The sequence below is a fragment of the Aethalodelphis obliquidens genome, unplaced genomic scaffold (assembly GCF_003676395.1).
Source record: "Aethalodelphis obliquidens isolate GAN/ISIS:26980383/991018 unplaced genomic scaffold, ASM367639v1 scaffold7, whole genome shotgun sequence".
In the NCBI taxonomy this organism is placed as follows: domain Eukaryota; kingdom Metazoa; phylum Chordata; class Mammalia; order Artiodactyla; family Delphinidae; genus Aethalodelphis; species Aethalodelphis obliquidens.
Genome location: NW_020837951.1, coordinates 52,182,401 through 52,201,305, shown reverse-complemented (window position 1 = coordinate 52,201,305; position 18,905 = coordinate 52,182,401).

Genomic DNA, 18,905 nt, shown 5'->3' with positions numbered 1-18,905 from the left:
AGGAAAGAGTATCAACGATGTACGAAGGCAGAAAATGAGAAGGCAGGGTCAGGAGAGGAAGTATTAGTTGATTATGGCTTCATGCTAATTGGGTGGATTAGGTGGGGTCAGATTATGTGGCAGCAGAAGTTAAACTGAACAGTTTGAAAATTATCACATAGGTGTTGGTGTATTTCAAGTTTTAGAGTGGGTATATATAAAGAAAGAACCCTTTAGAATCATAATCTAGCGTGCAAAATGGATTAAATATGGGGAGAAATGGAAGGTTAACTGGTGGTTCTCAATCCTAGCTGCATATTAGAAATGCCTGGGGAGTAAAGAAAAAAAAAATCATGTAGGGGTCCCACCCCAGCCCAATTTAATCAGAATCTTTGAGGTTAGAACCAGACCTAAGAACTTTTTTTTTAAAAAGCTCCCCCCAGGTGATTCTAATGTGCAACCAGGGTTGAGAATCACTGAGTTAGATTATTGCAATCATGCAGCATATAATACGTTTTTGAGCCAGGATGACAACGGGGGAAATGGATCAAATGCAGCAGATACTATGGAGGTAGGGGAGAAAGTAATAGCTGTAATATTGGGGGAGAAATTATTATAGGTAGGGAGGAGAGGGGGGGAAACAAAGATGTTATGTGGGTAGCTCTGACAAAATTATAAGAGATTGAACTCATGAGAACAAACCATCTAGGGCTGCTGAAGATTTCCATCTTAGGTATGCTAAGATTCAGTCAATACTGGAAAGTTTTAGGGAGTCAGATGTTTAGGTCCAGATCAAAGGAGAAATCATGAGAAGAGATGAGATCCCAGAGAGGGACAGGATAAAAAAAAAAAGAGGGCAGGACCTTGGGAGATGCCCTAAGGGAGGGGCAGCAGGGGAAAGAAGAAGATAAAAAAGAGAAACACAAAATGCAGATTCCCAGAGGGAGACTCTTAACCAGACTTGTGATGGAAATGGAGGAATTGGAAAGGAGTGGCTGCAGTGGAAAATGAAATGGGGTTGATGCAACCTACGTAGCCCTGTGTCCTCAATACGTAAGAGCAATAATACTGCTGCGACTGCTGCAGCTGTTTGCATCTGCCTATCCGGGGCTCTTGAGCACACGATTTTGCTCGCTGTGAATGCAGTCTGGTCTCTTTGCTTGATGAGAAAAGAAATACACTTTAAGTATGTGTCTCCATGGAGGCGCTCATTAAACAGGCTGAAGGTTTCTGGGATAGGTTGGAAAGAAATCATACAGGAAGGAAGCCAAGAAAGGGAAGTTCTTGAAGAGGCAGAACGGAATCAAATTGGTATCAACAACTGGGCAAGTGAAAAACGGTGACACAGAGAAGAAACAAAAGGAGGGACAGACAGCCTCTCTAGAGATAGACGATAGATTAGAACCTTGAGGATTTTCAGCCTCCTGAAAGGGTTACTGTTTCAGTCTCTGTTCCTTCAAACAATGGAAGGAAGCGTGAGCTTCCAGCAGGTTTGAGGAATTCTGAAGAGAATATCCAAATGCATAAAAGGTGTATTGCGGATTCTTCAGACCAGTAAGATGGTCATCAACCTGTAATACTATCTGAGGCTGGACTTTAAGTTGTCTTCATGGTCTTCAAAAAAAAAAAAAATCAATAAATAAAAGGAAAAGAGAAGCAGCTGCCCTTAGGAGGTATGATGAGTGCTGTATGTTGAAAAATTAAACTTTATTTCCTTCTCTGATAAGTGACTTGGCCTGTTGATTAGAGCAGTGACATAGAGAAATGTGTATCTGACAATGTCTTTCATGATGTTCTTGTGACAAATATGGGGAAATATTAGATGACAAGACATTAGGTGGATTCATAGCTGGTTAAATGATTATAAAAATCACTGGGCCAGGAATAAAATACCTGGACTCTGGTCCCAACCCCACCCTTAGTGACTTTTACCTTAAGGGAGCTTTCATATTCTTAGAGCTTTGTATTCTTCATCTCTAAAATGCGTCTAATAACAGCTGCCTTTTACAGCACACAGGGAAGGTGAGCATGAAATAAGTCAATACAGTAGATGGAAAGAGGCTTTGCAATCGGAAAAATCTAATACCTTCAGGGAATTCTTATTATTGATGCCTATGGTGGGCACAATACCAAAGACATCCTCAACCTAATCCCCAGAACCCGTGGATATGTTATGTTACAGAGCAAGGGAGAATTAAGGTAGCTAATCAGTTGACTTTAAGAATTATACAGGATTATCCAACACTAGACATAATCACAAGGTTCTTTATCTGGGGAAGAAGGGAGCAGAAGAGTCAGAACCTGAGTGATTACTTGACCAGTATTATTTGCTTTGAAGCAAAAAGCCAAGAATGCATGGGCTAGAAGCCAAGGACTGCAGGCAGCCTCTAGAAGCTGGAAAGGCAAGAAAACTGATTCTCTCAGATCCTCCAGAAAGAACGTAGCCCTGCCAACACCTTGATTTTAGCCTCAGTGAGACCTATTTTAGACTTCTGACCTCCAGAATTATAAGATAATAAATATGTTTTGCATTAAGTCACTAAGTTTGCGGTAATTTGTTACAGCACCAATAGGAGACAGATACAGTGCCTTCGTGCAAGCCTTTCTCGAATTCTGTGCTCTTGTCCTAACCTATACAAAATTCCTATTAGCAATTTATATGAAGCCATAGGAAGCATGCTTCTATAGTTCGCATATAATACAAAACTGGGAAGGAGAGCATGTATATTACTTAAACTCCTGACGATTCTAAAAGACCTCTGTGAATCAAATCAAGATAAAATTTCAAAGGGAAGTGGAAACTTTTCCTTTTAGGTTCAAAATATAAACTGTACAAGTACAGAATGAATAGACCAAAAGTTATTTATGCAAATACAACATATGAATTTTAATTTATTACATAGTAATGATGATTACAAAGTCATAATGAATCATCAGAGACTGATAAAAAGCTAACGCAATTCAAGTCTGCATTGATAGAATCTGGGTAAAGAAATGATATACAATTGTGTTGGACTCTAACAAGTGAGTCCATATATGAAATACAGATACCTTTGTGGAATACCACATCATTCACTAGTTTCGTATTTTCAAAGTAGAGAAACCAATAAGGTAAAACTGTCAATAACAATGCCAGGGTTTGATCAGTGACATAAGAATCATCTGTTTAGAAATAGAGATTTATGGCTCCCATCCTAGACCTACTAAATCAGAATATCTAGAGAAGGGACCCAGAATATGTATTTTGTATTTATAAAAAGTGTCCCAGGTGATTCTGATGCACAGGACATGTCTGATGTATGGGACCCATGGCAGACAAGAAAATGGTGAAGTTAATGAGATGAAGGGTAGGTATAGATTGTAGAATCTCATATTTAGGAAAGGTCTCCTAATTGTCTACAAATATTTGAAGGGTTTTCATATGACTACCCTCTGGAGTTATACAGAATAAACAATGGTGTAAGTTGGAGGCTGGCGAGTACTTCCCAGCAATTGAGCCTATGTGTATATACCCTAGGTTACCCCAGCCTGAGGGCTAAAAATGGATCCAAAGAGCTGTAACAAAATAGTATGTCTATGGATACATCCCAACCTGATGTGTGGGGACTCCAAGTCACCCTTGCCCAAATGTTTCTAGGAGTCTCCAGGGGGTATTACATGTGTCTTTGAGAACTAGCTCTAGTTCTTTAGGCTTCCATAACATATCTGTAATTTTCTGTCTCTGGTGATTACTGCTAATGTCACCAAAGTTACCACTGTACCCTCATTAACGAAAGCACAACCCACTATAAAGTCACTCAACAGAGTGGGTATAGAAGGGACATACTTCAGCATAAAAAAGGCCATATATGACAAACCCACAGCTAACATTATATTCAATGGTGAAAAATTGAAAGTTTTCCCTCTAAGATCGGGGACAAGACAAGGATGCCCACTCCCACCACTCTTATTCAATACAGTACTGAAAGTCCTAGCTAAAGAAATTAAACAACGCAAAGAAATAAAAGGCATCTAAATCAGAAAGGAAGAAATAAAACTGTTGTTATTTGCAAATGATATGATTTTGTATAGTAAATTTCAAAGATTCAACCAAAAAGCTGTTGGAACTAATCAATGAGTTCAGTAAAGTTGCAGGATATGAAATCAACATACAGAATCAGTTGCATTTCTATACACTAATAGTCTGAGACATCTGAAAAAGAAATAAAGAAAACTATCTCATTCACAAGAGCATCAAAAACCATAAAATACCTAGGAATAAATTTAATCAAAGAAGTGAAAGTTCTGTACAACAAAAAAGACTTTGTTGAAAGAAATTGAAGAAGACACAAATGGAAAGACATCTCATATTCATGAATCAGAAGAATTAATATTGTTAAACTGTCCATATTACCCTAAGCCATCTACAGATTCAACACAATCCCTATCTAAATTCCAATGGCATTCTTCACGGAAAAGAAAAACCAATCCTAAAATTTGTATGGAACCACAAAAGACCCTGAATAGCCAAAGTAATTGTGAGAAAGAAGAACAAAGCTAGAAATCACACTTCCTGATTTAAAGCTATACTTTGAAGCTATAGTAATCAAAACAATATGGTACTTGCATAAAAATAGACACAGACTAATGGAACAGAATGGAGAACCCAGATAAAAACCCCTAAATGTATTGTCAACTAACATTTGATAAGGAAGCCTAGAACATCCAATGGGGAAAGGACAGCTTCTTCAACAAATGGTGCTGGGAAAACCAGATAAACACATACAGAACAACAAAATTGAACTCCTATCTTATAACACTCACAAAAATTAATGTAACATCGATCAAACACTTAAACATAAGACCTGATATTATAAAACTCCTAGAAGAAAACATAGGCAAGAAGCTCCTTGACATTGGTCTTGACAATGTTTTTTCTGGATATGACATCAAAAGCACAAAAAACAAAAGCAAAAATCAATGTGTAGGATTAAATCAAACTTTAAAAGCACAGCAAAAGAGCAATCAACAAAATGAAAAGGCAACATACAGAATGGGAGAACATTTTTGAAATCCCTATATTGGATAAGGGGTTAATATCCAGAATATATAAAGAACTCATACAACTCAATAACAAAAAGACAAGTGATTAAAATATGGGCAGAAGAACTAAATAGACATTTTTCCAAAGAAGACATCCTAATGGCCAACAGGTACATGAACAAATGCTCAACATCACTAATCATCAGGGAAATCAAAATGAGAATGAGATATTACCTCACAATTGTTAGAATGGCTATCATCAAGAAGAAAAAAGATAACTGTTAGCAAGGACGTGGACTATTGATCCTTGTACACCACTGGTTGGAATGTAAACTGGTTCAGCCACTATGGAAAACAATATGGACTTTCCTTAAAATATTAAAAATAATACTCCCATATGATCCAACGATTCCACTCCTGGGCAGATACCAAAAGGAAGTGAAAATAGGATACTGAAGAGATGTATGCACACCTATGTTTATGTTTATTGCAGCATTACTCTCAATAGCCAAGATATGGAAACAACCTAAGTGCCCACCAACGGATGAATGGATAAAGAAGATGTGAGATACAAACACACACACACACACACACACACACACACACACACACACACACAATGGAATATTACCTGGCTATAAGAAACAAAGGACATCCTGCCATTTGCAACAACATGGGTAGACCTTGAGGACAGTATGCTAAGTGAGATAAGCCAGACACAGAGGGACAAATAATGTATGATATTACTTATATGTGGATCAAAAAAAACCAAACTCATAAAAACAGAAAGTAAAATGGTGGTTACCAGGAAACTGGGGCAGTGAGGGGAGAGGGAGAAGGACAGCTGTTGTTTAAGAACACAGACTTGCAATGAATAATATGTAAGTCCTAGAGATCTAATGCACAGTACAGTGAATATAGACAACAATATTGTATTATAATCATCAGACTTGCCAAGAGACTAGTTCTTAATTATTCCAACCACTAAAAAGAAATGATAATTATATGACATGGTAGCGGTGCTAATTATTGCTACAATGGCAGTCATATTACAATATATAAATGTATCAAATCAACAAGCTGTACACCTTAAATGTTATATGTCCAATATATTCCAATTTAAAAAAGCAAGAGGAATCATCTCCAAGAAACTGTAGAAAAGATGCATCCTTGGCCTGACAAGCTAGACAAGATCGTTTTTAAACTCATCAGTAACTTAAGTTTACAGGTACTGTGAGGTTGATTTACCAGCCAACTGACAGTTTAATTTCCATATTCTCATCCAAATTGACAAAAAGCTTGTGTACCTATGAAATAAACCTAATCTGAGAACCTGACATATATATATATATATATATATATATATATATATATATATATATATATAATATTCCTGCCATGACTACGAATTCATTTAGTTTGCCAAGAGAAGGAAGACCCCATGGGGTTAATAGTTGTAAATTAGGAAATTAATCAATTGAAAAGGTTTTTCTTGTGTATTTTTTTAACCAAATATTATAGGGATTTTAAGAGTGGTTTTCTTACTTTTTAACTACTTTCAATATTTCCTAAAGAACAAGAATGGTAAGAAAAACTAGCTAAGATAGTGCAGTTGAGGGACTATCTATCTTGAATACAAAGCAGGTGCCCAGCAATGGATTTGGGGCAGCTGCTGCTGTGTTTGCTAAGGGAGCACCATTGAGATTTCAGGCCCATTTGGCAACTTCATTTCTGTTTTTGGCAACTCAATTTTAATTGTGTTCAATGCTGAAGATAGCAGTCTTGAGTCTAGGTTTGTTTTAAAAAATGAAAAGTGTCTTCAGTGTGTCACAGCTTTTTCCCTTTCTTGTTTCTTTCTCTAGTTTTACAGAGTGTGAACATTTATGTTATTATACACAGAAAGCAAGCAGTGCTAGTAGCCCATGAACCACTGGTCTGCCTGTCTCTCAGGTGCCTGTTCATGCAGGAGATTTCTTTTCTTTTCTTCTTTTTTTATTTGAATACATTTATTTATTTATTTTTGGCTGCATTGGGTCTTTGTTGCTTCCTGCGGGCTCTCTCTAGTTGCGGAGAGCGGGGGCTACTCTTTCTTGCGTGCGCGGGCTTCTCAGTGTGGTGGCTTCCCTTTGTTGTGGAGCACAGGCTCTAGAAGCGCGGGCGTCAGTAGTTGTGGTGCATGGGCTTAGTTGATCCACGGCATGTGGGATTTTCCTGGACCCGGTCTCGAACCCATGTCCCCTGCATTGGCAGGAGGACTCTTAACCACTGTGCCACCAGGGATGTCCTGGAGATTCCTTTTTTGTTTGTTTGTTTTAAATTTTTATTGGAGTATAGTTGATTTACAATGTTGTGTTAGTTTCAGGTGTATAGCAAAGTGAATCAATTATACATATATATGTATATCTACTCTTTTTTTTAGATTCTTTTCCCAGAAAATCTATACATTATAGAGTATTGAGTAGAGTTCCTGTGCTATACAGTAGGTTCTTATTAATTGTCTATTTTATATATAGTAGTGTGCATATGTCAACATGCTGGAGATTTCTGAGTGCCCACATCAGAGCACTTTAAACCCAGGGAGCACTCGGAACAGTATAATGGTCACCTTTCTTGCTATGCAGATCATTATGGCCAAACATAGTACTTCCCCACAAAACTTACTCCATTTTCTCCCCAAGTGGAAAAAATTAATTATCTAATAACTAAATAAACAGATAAGTATGTACATACTAGAAAAAGCATGGGTCTCCCAAATAGACATAAGTTTGAGTACTAACTTGATCCCCTGTTCTTTTGACCTTGTTAAAATTGGAATAATAACATTGAACTCATGGGAGTACTGGAAAAATTAAATGATAAATATATAAACATAATACATCCTCAAATGTTATTTGTCTTCTTCCATTACCTTGAAGGTTATGGAAAGGATTAAATGAGGGCATGCCTGTCAATAGTGCTTGTACATTTTCTAGTCAAGGAATCCTTTGAGATTTTCATAAAACTCTAGACTTTCTCCTGGGGAAGGGGAGAACCCACATAGATGTATAAAACAAATGAATTAATTAGGTTCAATTTGAGGAAATTCATGGACCTCCTAAGCATAACAATGGATCGGCAGAACAAGAAACTCTGTCACCAAACAGGTGATTCAGTAACGTTAACTGCCATCTCCCTGCTTGTTTCTCTGTTCTGAACTAAATATGTCATCGGGGCTGCCCTTAACATACAGGACCCAGGTGATGTTAAAGACGTCAGCAAAGAGAACTCGCTCTTTCCACACCTAAGAACTTGAATTTAAGGCTTAGTTCACTTTGCAAAGACTAAAGTTTGTTAGTTAAACTCTGAACCTTGTCTTGAGATCAGACTGCAGACGGGGAGACCCTGGGGGCCTGAATGGAGAAGGAAGGAATGAAAAAAGGGACCACCAAAAGTTTGAGGAATAGGTTGGAGAACAAGGGGTTGGGGGTTATTGAGTTTTTCTTTTCCCACTTTACAATTTTAATCAACTGTTTGTCTTAGCAGATGTATTTAAATTTTATTTAAATATTTCTTAATCTTTAAAAATCAGAGTAAAACATATGCTTGATTTTAAAAAATGAAATAACATAATAGCTTATAACAGAAAAAACAAAAACAAAACCCAAAACACTTGCCTACCATCCATCCTCTATCTAGTCAACATCTCTTTCCCAAGAGAAAAATTTCACTGGTTTCAATTCTACTATTTTTCCACTTTAGATATTTTATGAACTTCCTCTTATGATAAGTGAGGATTTAACTTACATCACCTATTTAGTGGAGGGAGAAAGAGAGAGTGGGGGAACAGGGAAAAAGAGGAGAGAAGAGGAAATATAAATGTAGGGTAGGTATTTCAATTGGAAGGTTCATGTGTCTCTCTTTAGGTCTGAACATTTCTATCCTACTGTTTCTTTGTAGGTATACTTCACCTTCTTGGCTCTCTTTCTTTCTGAAAATTCTTTTAATCAGATTCTGTATCTCCTCTTTAATTCTTCTCTTTCTCTTTATAATATGTTCTGGGAGAGTATTTTTCCTTTATTTTCCACTCTCTCCTTTGAATCTGTTTTTTGATAAGTATATATAAAATTACAATATTTTATATATATATTATATATGTACAATATTATATGCAGGTGTATAATATAGTGATTCAAAACTTTTAAAGGTTATATTCCTTTTATAGTTATTATAAAATATTGGCTATAGTCCCTGTATTGTACAATACATCCTTGTAGCTTATTTATTTTATATATAGTAGTTTGTACCTCTTAATCCCTTCCCCCTATCTTGTCCCTCCTCCCTTCCCTCCCCTCACTGGTAACCACAAGGTTCGTCTCTATATCTGTGTCTGTTTCTTTTTTGTTATATTCACTAGTTTTATTTTTTAGATTCCACGTATAAGTTGATACCACATAGTATTTGTCATTCTCTGTCTGGCTTATTTGACTTAGCATAATACCCTCCAAGTCCATCCATGTTGCTGCAAATGGAAAAATTTCATTCTTTTTTGTGGCTGAGTAGTATTCCATTGTATATGTACACTACACTTTCTCCATTCATCTGTTGGTGGATGCTTAGGTTGCTTCCATATCTTGGCAATTGTAAATAATGCTGCTATGAACACTGGGGTGCATGTACCTTTTTGAATTATTGTTTTAGCTTTTTTTGGATATATACCCAGGAGTGGAATTGCTAATTACATATATATGTTCTTTAATTTTTGAGAATTATTTCTTATTTTCTGGTGTTCCTTTTTCAATGCCCCCTGTTCTTGGTTTATGGATGTAATATTTTCTCAAATCTCTCTTAGTAAAATAGAGGTAAAGTTCTCTTTTCTTTCCTACCTTATCTCTGTTTCCTCTCAGTCAATTTTTATTTTTGTTTAATTTGGTCTTTTCATTCATGCTGCAAGTTTTGATGAAATGCCTGGGAGTTCTTGGTTGTCAGTTTATATTATGAATGAAAGAATGCTGACAGCAAGCTCTATTCACGTAGGAGTGGGGCTTGAAGACTGAAAGCACTGCTAGAGTGTGAAGAGCAGGGAATCAGCCATTAATCTTGGGAGGGGTGGGGCTGGGGTCCACCAGAAGCCTAAAAGAAGTCTTTATTTGGAATTCTAGCATCTACACTACCACTCCTAATTCTTTTTGAGATGGTTTACAATCTGTTCAATTTCTTCAGAAGGGAGACTTCTAGGGTTTTGTTGATTTTTTGTAAGGTCAAATACTTAGTTGGCTGCTGGCTCTGCCTATGGGGAGGGTGAGGGCATGTCTTGTATTCAGATCCTGACATAAGCACATAGTTTCCAATCCCACTTAAATCCTACTTTGCCATATTTGCTATTGCCAGGTCTGCAGTTTCACGGAAGTTCTTCTAAGAAGAAAAATTTCCTCCTATGTTGTGCCCCTCAAGACTCTAACTTGAGTCTAAACTTGAACTTTCTCTACTTTTTTCAGTCATGGCCATTTTTCCATTTGCTTTTTTTTTAAAAATAAGTTTACTTATTTATTTATTTTTGGCTGTGTTGGGTCCTTGTTGCTGCGCACAGGCTTTCTCTAACTGCGGCGAGCAGGGGCTACTCTTTGCTGTGGTGCGCAGATTTCTCATTGCGGTGGCTTCTCTTGTTGCGGAGCACAGGCTCTAGGCGCACGGGTGTCAGTAGTTGTGGCATGTGGGCTCAGCAGTTGTGGCTTGCAGGCTCTAGAGCAAGGCTCAGTAGTTGTGGCACACAGGCTTAGTTGCTCTGTGGCATGTGGGATCTTCCTGGACTGGGGCTTGAACCCATGTCCCCTGCATTGGCAGGTGGATTCTTAACCACTGTGCCACCAGAGAAGCCCTCCATCTGCTTTTTGGAGTTGAGAAATTTGTTGAAATATGTGGTCTGATCATGGTCCCTTATTCATTCTACTCTATTGGTTTGTCTGAAAAGGAAAGCCATCATTATAATTTACATGGAGTACCAGGAGAAAGGGAAGGCAAATGAGTCAGCAGAGTAAGCCATCATGATATGGAAGTCACAGCAATTCTTATTAAAATCCCTGCTCTCGCCTATCGTCCAGCACCCTGATATTTTTAAGGTATCTTTAAGCAGCTAATCTGAAAGAACTGTCTCGCTCTCATCCATGCTGCCCTGGCTCAACATCTTAACCATCCAGCTCCTCTTTCCTCCACACTATTACATACATGTGCCATGTGTGTCCCATGACATATCACATCCCTCTACCCAAAATGGCACACCACTTGGGGAATAGTGATTTTCATTTGAGTCTACATTTTTCTTAAGAATATTTTTTTCTTCTAAAAACAGGGGAAGGATGCAGAGTATAAGCATTTATAGCATTGCCCAAATTCCACGTTCTGGTGGATGGGGAGGGTGGAAGGCTGTTAATCATCGCTTTTAATGGTTGTTAACCCATCAAAAATGAAAAAATGAATTTCCCTGGAGCAATAAAACAGTAAGGTCACATCTTTTCCTTTACAGAGAAATAAAGCCATGTAGTTGGGCAATGAAAGACAAAGGAAGAAGACAGAGCACCTGCTTGAGGAATTGTTTTTCATATTGGAATAGCTATTCCCCGTACCCACAAAATTAAATAACAGATAAAACTTTTAATAGAGAAGACGACTGAATAAAGCCCTTATTTACATTTCTTGAATAGCATTGCATTCTGTTAACTCAAACTGCTGCAATGACTTTTGAACGGTACTCAGAGTCACGGAGATATATGTCTACTTCAGTTGTCTCCCCCATCACAGTCATAAATACAAAGAGTGAAGCCTGCTAAATCTGTCATTTCATAGCAAAATACACCATGACAATTTAACTAATGATTCCCTCACACCACTCTCATCATGCAAAGAAAGGTTCCTCTTTTTGACAGACAATGACATCTGTGTGGATCCTTTTTCGGAAGGGCGGAAACGTGTATCTTGGTGAGAGAGAACATTGAACAGAAATACAGAAATGAGGCAAAGAAATAAGCCTGCTCCCTCTTAATGCCTTTTACGATTACTTTCTCTCTCCCACTCTCTTACGTCTTCATATCCTTTCTAAATATAGCTTGTAAGTGGATGTCTTAAACATTTGAGTTGGACTGAGTTGGTGCCAAGCATTTGATGGACCTCATACTGTGAAATTAAGATCTCTTTTATCCCTTACTCCTTTGTTCTAGTCAAACTATTCTAGTGACTGTCTCTTTAACATGTCTGAAGGCTTCTTACTGTCATGCTACCATTTACATTGTTTTCCTTACCTGAAAAGTTGCCTCTCACTTATATATCTAAAACTTTCATCCCTCCTTTAAGGTCTTATCCAGATCCTACCTCCTCTGTAAATCTCTTAGTGACTGACTTCTTCCCCTTGAAGTATTCTCTCCTTCCTCCGAATTTCTATCACTTGTATTATCTGTTTTGTCTTATGACTCTTGTGGGTACACTGTCTCTAGTATCTCTCTGGCTGCAGCAAGATTACTCACAGTCTTGGCTTTTGTGACCAATGCCCATTAGGGTGTTTCATGAACAAAGAAAGCACCAATTTTAGAAGAATTTAAAAAACAGATTTATCACTATTTAATCTAAAAGCTTAATATTTTAATATTAAAAATAGTTGTTATTTCATGCTTGAGAGAGGAAAAATGCTGTTGAAATATTTCATCAAAATATCTACAGCCAGCTAAAGGACAAACAGCTGAATTTACAGGTCAGTTTCCTTATCCAGCCATCTTTTCCCTTATTCTCTGTTACTGCTAAGGTTGAAAACTCTAGTTCATAGTTTATGGTTTTCATACAGAGTTATGAACATCAGACTTGAACATAGACCAGAAATTAGGCATAGATTCCTCACTAAAGACTAATTACAGCACTGCTTTCTACTTTAAGTTATGAGCACACCCTACTGCAAAACTGGAAAGCTGAGTGATTTATATTGGGAGAGAGGAATGAAGGATTCCTAATCCACTGTATGGCTGCATTTGGCTCAGCTAAGTAATTCTTCATATTCCATGGAAGCTTGTATATATGGGTTTAAAATATACTCAGTAATAGGTTACAGATTTTTTTCACAGATGATTAAAGGAAATCATTAAGTGTTGGTAAAGGGTCAAAATCATGGTGACTGAGCTACTTTCACCACAATTATGACTTCCTCAGAAATTTTATATGTAGATTGAAATTCATGCTATTTCATTCCTGAAGAAATATGTTCAGGATATAACAGCAATTATTAAAACATCTAATATTTATTGCATGATAACTATGTGTCAACCAGCATAAGCATTTTATATGGATTATTCCTTGTAAACCTTAGTATAATTATTTGAAGTAGGTACTATTACAAACCTAATTTACTGATAACTAAATTATGTCATAGAGAGATCGAGTGACTTGTCTAAAATCACGTAGCTTGTGAGTGGTCCAGCTGGGTTTTGAACCCAGAAAATCTGACTCCAGAACCTTAAGTCTTAACCACTGTGCTTTCATTCTGGATTGCTATTTGAGAAAGCCACTTAGAGAAACGAGTGTGGACAGAAATGTCAACTTAATTAAAATGTTTTAATCTCATTCATCATTTAATAAAGATTTACGCAAGCACCACTTCCTCTAACATCAAGTGTTCTTGTGCATTGGAAAAGCAACATTTTACATGGCTGCCGTTTTCTTTGCCATAAAAGCTGAAAAGACCTACAATCAATAGCTGCAATTTATTTGTATTTAAAATGTCACTATTTCCCTCAAAACTGAAAGAATATTACAAATAATGTAGTTGACCATCACCTGTATTCTGTGAATAAAGTGCTCCGTGAATAGGTGCAAACGTTTTTCTTTGTGTAGTGATGCCCTTCCTTTCTATACACATAACTGGTGTAACATTCAGTACTTATTCCAAGACAATCTATACCACAGTGCATAAAGTGATCGTTCACTAAACAAACAAAAATCTTCTGTGGCACAAATTTTCACTGGTGAGAAAACAAGTCATCCAGCACTTATTTCTCACATGTTATCATTTGTATGCCAAATGTGGTCTGGTCAAACTTTAAAGCAAAATGTCAGTTAACAGCACACATGATATTAGTTGCTTTTAAAACAATATGATACTGAAATCCCAAGAAGTTATATTCTAGATGAATTTTATCAATAGCTTGTTTTGTATCATGGTTTTAAAATATGCCCACCAATTTTTTGACATTCCTCCCTTCAGAAGGTCAATTTTAATTCCCCTCCCCTTGATGTGAACTGGACTTAGTAGCTCACATCTAATAAAGAGAATATGGCAGAAATTTTGTCAGGCTTCTGAGACTACGTTATAAAGAGCAGTGAGCCTTCCTCTTTGCTCTCTCTTGGATCACTTGCTCTCGGGAAATCTAGCTGCCGTTTTGTGAGAACACTCAAATAGCTGCATGGAGAGGCCACGTGTCAAGGACCTGAGTTCATCCAACAATCACAAAAGAAGTGAGGCTCCCTGCCAAAAGTCATGTGAGTGAGCTGTCTTGGAAGCAGATTCCCCAGCCCCAGTCAAGCCTTCTGATGACTACAGTCCTGGTTAACATGGTTGACACCTTGACTACAACTTCTTTAGAGACCCTGGGCTAGAACTACCCAGGCAAGCCACTCCTAAACTTCTGACCTACAGGAATTATGAGATAATAAATTTAAGTTGTTTTAAGCTTCTGGGTTTTCTGTTAATTTATGATATAGCAATAGATAATTAATATACTTTGTTTCCCTTCTGTACACACTATCATCATTAACTTTACAACTTGTTTTTTATTTTCTCTGCAGTAACTTGAATAATAGCTATTTTTAACTTGGTGCAATTTAGAATATGTTTTATCTCATCTCTCTTTAGTAGCAAAATTCATCATTTCTAACTGGAAAGGTATAAATTTGCATGTGTACTAGAAAAACACAATTATTTTATGATCACTGTGCTCCGCTGAAATTCTGATGATTTTATGCCACTACTGGAAAACATTGTATCAATGAATTAAAAGACTATGAGAAAATGGATCTCTAGTCTACTGAAAACCAATTTTCAAATAAAAATCATTATATTTACTATTTGCTCTTCATTTTTAACTGCCTTAACAAAATCATGATACATACGGATTCACTGTAGCATATTCAAATTCATCCTCCATATTTGCACAGACACTCTTTTAACTACTTAACTTTATAATTTTTCCTCAATGATAATATTTGCATTAAAATTTCCAGCAATACTTTTAAGACTATCTGAACTATTTTTAAGTCACTATGCCATTTTGTAAAAAAATACGTAATGCAATGTAATAGTAACACAAATTTGTAATTTAACATATACAAATAAAAAGACAAATAATACATATCTGCCTGCCAAGTGTTGTTGCAAATATTAATAAAATAAAAAATCTGTAATCAGATTGATAAAAAACATACAAATAATCCATATCATAAACAGAAGAGGAAACATAACTACAAAACCAACTGATATAAAAAAGATGACAAGAGAAAATTATGGACAATTTTAGGCAATAAGTTCAACAACATAGATGAAAAGATCTTCAAAAGACCAAAACTACCCCAGTATAGTTGAGAAGACATAAGAACCCAATTAGCCCTTTAAATCAGTAAAGAAATTGAATTTGTAGGCAAAAATTATCCCACAAAAACTCTAGGTGCAGATACTTTCAGTGATGAATTATACCAAATGTTTCACAAAGAAACACCAATTCTACACAAAGTTTTCCAAAACAGAGACAAGGAGCAAAAACTTCCTAACCTTTTGTGATGCCATAATTACTCTGATACCAAAATTAGACAAAGACTTACAAGAAAATAAAACTAAAGACCAATATCCCTCATGAGCATAGATATAAAATCCTTAACAGAATTTTAATAACTCCTTAATAAAATTTTAGCAAATCAAATTGAGCAACATATAAACAGATAATACATCATAAGCAAGTGGACTTTACACCAGAAGTGAGATTTTGATATAACAGTTACATGAAAATCAATGTAATCCATCATACTAATAAAGTGAAACAGAAGAAACATATGATCATCTTAATAGATCCAGGAAATACACTTACCAAAATTCAACACCCAGCATGATAAAAACTAGGAATACAAGGTAATTATATCAACTGATAAAAGGATGCTACAAAAACTTATATGCTAAAATTATACTTAGTGAAGAAGGACTAAACTGCCATCCCCAAAGATGGAAACAATCCAAGGCTATATGCTCTCATCACTTCTATTCATTAGAATAGAGGTTTCAGCTAGTTCAATAAGGCAAGAAAAAGAAACAAAAGACATACAGTTTGGGAAAGAAGAAGTAAAGCTGTTAACTCAAAGACAGCATGAGGGTCTGCCTAGAAAACTTTAAGGATTCTGTAATAAGCTACTAGAACTAATAAGTAAATTTTGCAACAGATATATTTCACACAGAATATAAGGTCAATATAGAAAATTCAATTGTATTTCTATATATTAAAAATGAAAAACTGGAAATGAAAACTAGTAAAACACATTTACAATAATATTTTTAAAATAAAATAGGAATCAATATAACAAAATACGTGCAAAACTTGTACATTGAAAACTACAAAACACTGCTTAGAGAATTTAAGGGAGACCTAAATAAGTGGAGAGATATACTATGTTTATCAAGTGGGAGACTAGGGACTTCCCTGGTGGTGCACTGGTTAAGAATCCGCCTGCCAATGCAGGGGACATAGGTTCGAGCCCTGGTCCGGGAAGGTCCTGCATGCTGCGGTGCAACAAAGCCCATGCACCATAACTACTGAGCCTGTGCTCTAGAGCCTGCGAGCCGCAACTACTGAGCCCACATGCCACAACTACTGAAGCCCGCGTGCCTAGAGCCTGTGCTCTACAACAAGAAAAGCTACCACAATAAGAAGCCCATGCACTGCAACCAAGAATAGCCCCCGTTCACCGCAACTAGAGAAAGCTGGCGGGCAGCAATGAAGACCCAACACAGCCAAAAATAAATAAATAAATAAATTTATATAGAGAAAAGTGGGAGACTAATATTGTTAAGATTTTAATTCTCCCTAAGATGATCTATCCATTCAATGCAATTCCAATCAAAATCTCAGTAGGATTTTTTTGTAGTAATTGACAAACTTATCCTAACATTTATATAAATGCAAAGGATCTGGAGTAGACATAACAAATGGGCAAAGAACCAAGTTGGAAAACTTAAAGTACTTGATTTCACGACTTATTACAAAGCTACAGTAATCGAGGAAGCACATACTGGCATAAGGATCAATGTACAGAACATTGTAACAGAATAGAGTCCAGAAAGGTACTCACCCATATAAAGTCAACTTTTCTGATAAAGATACCAAGGAAAAAGGGCAGTATTTTCAATAGCACTGCAATTGGATGCCCATATTTTTAAAAAAATGAATCTCAAACCTTACCTCACAACATGTACAAACATTAACTTGAAAAAGATAACAGATTTATATGTAAGAGATAAAACTATAAAATTTCTAGATAAAACATATAAGAAAATCTTTGAGATCTTTAATTAAACAAAGAATCCTTTAAAATTTACAAAATTGACATAAAATTTATAAAAAATAAAAATAAAAAATAGACAAATTAGATTTTATCAAAAATGAAAACCTTTTATTATCTGAGAGATACTGTTAAGAAAATTAAAAGGCAAGTCACAGACTAGGGGAAAATATATGCAAAACATATATCTGATTAAAAACTTGTATCCAAATTCTATAAAGAACATTTATTCCTCAACAGAAAGAAGAGAAACAACCAATTTAAAAATGGGCAATATATTTGAACAGAAACTTCATCAAAGAAGATACTTCAAATAGAAAATAAACACATAAAACGATGTTGCACTTCATTAATTATTAGGGAAAAGCAAATAAAAATCATAACGAGAGAGCTCTACATACCTGCTATTATAGCTAAAATTTAAATAACAGACAAAAAAATGTCTTAGTAAGTGTATGGAACAACTGGAACTCTTATGGCTGATAGGAACGCAAAATAATAGAGCCAATGTGGAAAACGGTGGGCATTTTCTAACAAAGTAAGCATATACCACGCAGCCCAGCAAAAGCACTAGCAGATATTTACCAAAGAGAAATGAAAATATCTGTCCACATGAAGATGTGTACCTGAATGTTCACAGAAACTCCATTGAGGAGACATCACCGTAAAGGTTAAGAGCATGAACTTCAGAGCTAGGTCACATAGAAGCTGTATTAGTAATAGCCTCAAAATGAAAACAATCCTAATGTCCATAAACTGGTAAATGAATAAACACATTACAGTACATCCATATAATGGAAGGCTACTCAGCAATGAAAAGGAACAAATTACTGATGAATGTGACTATGAATGAATCACAAAATAATTATGCTTTATTATGCTTTATTATTGATCAAGGCCAAAAAAACCTACATGACTCCATTTATATAAAGTTCTAGAAACTGTAAAGCCATAGTGACAGAGAGTCAATCAGTTGTTGTCAGATCCTGGGAGAGCAGAAAGGGAATTGACTGCAAAGGAGTACAAGGGAACTACTTGGGGTGATGCAAATGTTCAATATCTTGATAATGCTAGTGGCTACATAACTATACACAATCGTCAAAACTACTCAAACTTCACATTTAAAATCAGTGAATTTTTAAAATATAAATTATATTTTAATAAAGCTTATTAAAAAAATAAAGAAAATAGACAGGAAAATATTCCTCTAGCCAAGATGAATGCCACCTGTTAAGAAAATAATGACATTTAGAAGCACAATAGGATTTTATGGAAAAATCATGATTTACCTTATGTTTCAAATTTGTAAAAAATGTGTGAATAAAATTGTTTTCTTCATTTTTTTCACTAAC